This window comes from Bradysia coprophila, unplaced genomic scaffold (genome assembly GCF_014529535.1).
Source record: "Bradysia coprophila strain Holo2 unplaced genomic scaffold, BU_Bcop_v1 contig_248, whole genome shotgun sequence".
In the NCBI taxonomy this organism is placed as follows: Eukaryota; Metazoa; Arthropoda; class Insecta; order Diptera; family Sciaridae; genus Bradysia; species Bradysia coprophila.
Genome location: NW_023503509.1, coordinates 35,134 through 41,133, shown reverse-complemented (window position 1 = coordinate 41,133; position 6,000 = coordinate 35,134).

Sequence of the window (6,000 nt, the reverse complement as noted above, 5' to 3'; positions counted from 1 at the left end):
TCGGTATCTCTTTTATCGGTCGTTCATAATTTTTTTATTGGTATATTATTTTTTATCGGTAAAATTAAATTTAAATATCGGTCGTTTATTACCACCAATTTTTTTTCTCTCGCATCGTCTAATAGTTAGTCTGTGAAATACTAAATTTTAGTAGTCTTAGACCCCACGCCAAAAAAAAAAATTCTTTCCATTTTTTGTAAAAAAAAGTGATAATTGAAGAAAATATGATACTTTGGCGCATTTTTCGAAGTGCCCGTGGCGCCCGAAAGGCAAAAAGCGGCACTGTAAATCACGATCAAATAGAATTGTTTTTAAATTCAAAAATCTATTTATAAATTTTTTAGTCAAGTGATCTGACGTACCCAAGTAGTGAAGCCTAGTATAACAAAATAAGAAGAAGAGATCTGGACGACCTTTCACAAACGGTAAGTATTTCGCCATATAGTTTTCAAATCAGTTTTTTCTCAACTAGAAATTCTCATATAACAAGGAAATATCGTTTTGAGATTCATCCAGCATCCTGTTTTACGTTCAAATTTGAAGTCAGTGACATCCTACGAATCTCTCGATGTAACGATAGAATTAAAGTGTGTACCTTTCTCTACAAGGATTGCACATTCTGAGAAATATTCAGATGGTCGGTTAATTAAAATTTTTCAAAAGATTTTCCTTTAATATTTAATAATTAAAGCGAGGATAATGGATAACATTATACTTTCGGCATTCATTTCTTACCGCGTAATGGTTTCAAATTAAATAAATAATTTGTATACATAATAACTCGAGTGGAAGCTATATACTAGCCTCCGTACGCGTATAAATAAAAAATGTGCTCAACACCTTGCTGACTGCTTAACATAAATAATTTCGCCACAATTTTCGAATGTTGGTGATATTTAAGCATCCGAATTACATCCGAAATGACTTTCTTCTTTACACTTAATTAAAAATCAAAACCTTTCCTAATTGAGCAATTAGCTCGAAGGCGAGAAGTTTTCCGTTCATTGTTCCAACACTTTTTGGACCATTCATTGCAATTAATTTCCTCTTTGTAAGACATTCTGCTGCTTGTAAACAACATCTTATGTTTCCATATTTTGTAAAGTAATCGAAAATTACGAGCTTTTGAAATTGTTCAAAGTTAACTTTCGTGTAACATTCATTTCGTATTTGCCTAGATGTTATACATAAATAAAACTTTTTGTTTGTTGTTCGCATGAAAATGTTTCACTTAGCAGCATCGCAAATACCAGTGGAGCGAGACGACATTGTATTCGTTCCGTTAAAAATTAGAGAAGTCTTTTGATTTCATTGAAAAAAGCAGTAGAATGGTCTCGGTGATACCACTTGGTGGCAGTAGATTCTGTATCCAAATCGGAACTCAATTGTTACTAACGATATGACCTCGATCACTCCATACTTTGACAGATGTACCGACTGCATTTAAAATCGTAATGGGTGCACCTATAAAAATTTTGTCCAGCTCAGCTGTAGTCGTTGTACGAATGTACTGTACAAATTAGGGACAAGTACATTATGTTAACGTAGCAGTAATATTTACAGTACAGCTGTATCAATGTACAGTTGGGCGAACATTGATTGTCTCATCGAAAAATAAAAGTTGTACAGAAAATATTATTCAGAGTTCATAAATTATTTAGTACATTTATTTACGTCAACTTATTAAAAAAAAAAAAAAACTGCCGTCCGTGCGATTCGAACTCGGGACCTCCGACACTCCCGTCCACCACCTTACCCATGTCTCAACTCAGTACTTGTGTTTGGAAGACATTATGGGAAAGCTATCTTATAACATCGTACGTCTCCACTGTACTCACGGTGGGGCTGAACGAACTTTAAATAAACATGTCGACTTCCATCTCGGTCCTTTTCATAGCTGAAGAGGTGGAATTTTCGACTTTCAGCTTCTATTGCTCTGCGACCAAATGACCGAGAGCAATAGATGGTTGTTCTTAGAATTTGTCCCTCTACCGATTCCAGTTTCAAACACTGGTCCAGCAACTTCCGCGGAGCCAGGCGACGATATTCCTAGTTCTCAGAAACGGCTCAGCGGTTGCGCCTGCAACATGTGCCGTTGGATAGTACACGCCTCCCCTAACTCAGCTATGAAAAGAACCGAGATGGAAGTCGACATGTTTATTTAAAGATCGTTTAGCCCCACCAGTTGATTAATGTTCAGTTGATCAGTATTGTGAAATTGAACTTTAAAAGTTCTCGTATTTTAATACTGTTGTGTGGTAATGTAATTTCCAAATGTTCAAGAAGGAAGTTTTTTTTCTGTAAATTATTTGTTAGGAAATTGTAAGACTTAAGTCTTCTTCTCCTATTCTATAATTCTAAGAATAAATATTTTGAAAGAAAAAGTTAAGTTTCCGGCAGATGGGCTTTTGTCACATATTATTTAGACACCCAACAGTCTGACAGAAGTTTATTAAAATTAAGGGTAGCAACATAGTCAATTTTACTAATACGTCATTACTGTCTCGCTCAAAAGCGGTTAAAACGCAACTAGTACTACACATGTGTACGTCAAATTTGTTATCCTTTGTTTGCAGACTTCAGTTTTTTCATTTCATGATTTTGTATGCGAATGAAAACTAAAAGTGAGAAATTTTTCTTAGGAAAAGCTGTTTATTAATTTTTTTGAGCAAACTGTTTGAAAATGTGTTAAGAATCGATTGCGTGGATTTACTTAATCAGTGCCTTTTTCTCACAAGCATCGAGGCTGAGTTCTTTCGCCGGCTACATTTATGACAAAATTCGTGGAATAACGTGTGCTCCTTAAGTGCTAACTTTCGAACAGAAGAGAAAGATTGATATTTACGAATGTCAAAAAATAGGTTTATAGTGTAACAAAATCATTTACCAAGTCATTTTCATTATTCAAATACGTTATTATTCAAAACTTGAATTTCTGAATTTAGTAGGGGGGCATTTCGTCAAAAAAAGCGATTTGCCTTCCTATGGAATTTATAAAAAATGTTTTGATGGGATTATTTTGAGTATTATTAGTAGTCAGAAAAACACTAATTAGAAAAATTCAAGGTCAACAAGGTTTTTTTTAACAAACAAAATTTCACCCGCCAATATAAAATCAGCGGTACAATATAAACACTTCATTTCTTCCATTATTTTCAACGGAGATTGTGTATAAAATATAAAATTAATTAAACAACACGACATTTACGTGGAATCATCATCGAAAATTAAACTTTCGCGTACTTTGTTAACGTAGGTACTAGATTCGAAAAAACGATTCTTCTTCTTCTTCTACATATACGTCGGTTCTTTATTCGTATGTACAAATGCACGCATGAATGAAGAACCGACGTATAGAAGAAGAAGAAGAATCGTCATTAAGTGCATCTTGTACTTACGTTAACAAATCTCGCGAACGTTCATATTTCGGATTCCACGTAAGTGTCGCGTTATTTAATTAATTTTATATTTTATATACAATCTCTGTTGAAAATCATGGAATGTCGCCGAAGAAACGGATTGTTTATATTGGGCATGTAATTAAAGTGATAGCTATTTAATAAGAAATGATCACAAGAAAATAGGAAATGATCACTAGAAAAAGAGAAATGATCACAATTTTTTTATGATAGCAATAAAAATAGAATTTGATCACCAAAAAATAAGAATTTGATCACTAAATATATGCAATTTTACCACTAACATATGATCGTCTCGAAATAAGAAATGATCTACAATTATACGAATTTGATTACAAAAAATAAAGAAATGATCGTGCAAAATAAAAAATTTGATTGCAAGAAATAAGGATATGCTATCTATTATTCTGTTTGATTATTAGACGATGCAAGAGAAAAAAAAATTAACACCTAAGTTACCAACACCGTTCCGGCGCCCGGCTCGCATTGCGGTCCTCCGCTTCGCTACGGGGCAATGGGCCGGATCGCTCGGCGTGTTAAAACGCTTTTTATGTGCAATGAATTACACAGACTAATTATTAGACGATGCGAGAGAGAAAAAATTAACTCCTAAGTTACCAACACCGTTCCGGCGCCCGGCTCGCATTGCGGCCCTCCGCTTTGCTCCGGGGCAATGGGCCGGATCGCTCGGCGTGTTAAAACGCTTTTTATGTGTATTCGTTCGGACTTTTAGTGATCAAATTCTTTACTTTTAGTGATCAAATTCTTTATTTTTAGTGATCAAATTCTTTATTTTTAGTGATCACATTTGATTTAGCGGGTGGTAGGTACTACTTGTGATCACTTCTTATTTTAGGTTGATAGAATCTTATTTCGTAGTGTTATATTTGAAAAACTGGTTGTGATCACATTCTTATTTTCCTGCAATCATTTTAATTTTCAAGTGATCAATTCTTATTTTAGATTTATCGCTTTTATTTCTTCCCTTTATATTGTACTGCCGATTTTATATTGGCGGTCGAAATTTTGTTTGTTAAAAAAACCTTGTTGATCCGCGACCTAAAAAATTTCTAATTAGTGTTTTTTTGACTACTAATAATAATACTCAAAATAATCCCATCAAAACATTTTCGCTAATAATTTAGGATGGCTAGACACCAAATGCCCCTCTACTAATTCCCTTGACTGTAAGTCATGGGTTTTACAAAAACAAATACACCGTAGTAGGTAACACGTTCACTATGATTAAAAATGTATGGAAATGTGATGAAAAAACGTTAAATGTAACAATTTTGTGCTCTTTGTTAACACGATAACTTGAGTAAATCTCAACCGATTTTCAAAAACATTTTTTTTAATCGACGAAGTTATGAAATCCTCAGGTCAAGTTCGAAAATGGGCGGTATCGGTTCAACCATCTGGTGGTAGTTCTCGAAAGAAGCCTTTTCTGCTCTTTGTTAACACGATAACTGGAGCAAAGTTCAACCGATTTTCGAAAAAAAAAATTTATTCGACGAAGTATTGAAATCCTCAGGTCAAGTTCGAAAATGGGTGGTATCGGTTCAACCATCTGGTAGGAGTTCTCGAAAGAAGCCTTTTCTGCTCTTTGTTAACACGATAACTGGAGCAAAGTTCAATCGATTTTCAAAAACTTTTTTTTATTTGATGAAGCATTGGAATCCTCAGGTCAAGTTCGAAAATGGGTGGTATCGGTTCAACCATCTGGTAGTAGTTCTCGAAAGAAGCCTTTTCTGCTTTTTGTTAATACAATTCCTGAGGCTAGGTTCTAAGATAGACTATGTTGGTCTAACGAACAAGCTGATGTTGCTAACAGAATTTTTGTATCTATTTCAATAGTATTTTTCTTGTTATGTGACTTTGCCTTGTAAACAAAACCGAATAAATAGAACAAAAATTAACGAGCGTGAAGTTTGCGGCCAGAGCGAAGCGAGGGCCGCAATTGACACGAGTTTAATAGTATGTTGTGTTACAAGTATTGTAATGTTGATTTTTTCAGCACTAGACCCAAGTTTTCCTCCTACAATACGTGTAACACATCATGCTTTGTGCCAACCGAGAATTGAAATAGACAAATTCCCAAAAAATCATTTTCATGGTAGACAATCACTCTTCAAATTCGATCGATCACATTGCTTTGCATTTTCTAAAACGAATGCTGTAATAACTCATACAAATTCCATAACAACACTGCTTTGAGTGTTGAAATATCCCATCAAACGGGTGCTGAAATAAGTCACTTTACAACACTAAAATGAGTGCTGAAAAGAGTCGTATTTCAACTCTCGGTGGCACAAATGTTATTGAAAACATACGTCATTTTTTACCGGGCATTTTATATACATAGTTTCGAAGATTTCATCAATGAGAGATTTATTAGACCGTTCTAGTAGTTCTTCTTCTAAATGTGCTTTTGTGGCCATCAACATGCAAAATTACATTTCATTGAAATAAATCAATAAATCATTGCCAATAAAAATACTGTTGAGAAGCTCAGACAAACAGTCAAGGGATCTGACCCACCCAACAGGTGGGACCTAGTTACAAATAATTCCTAAATTGT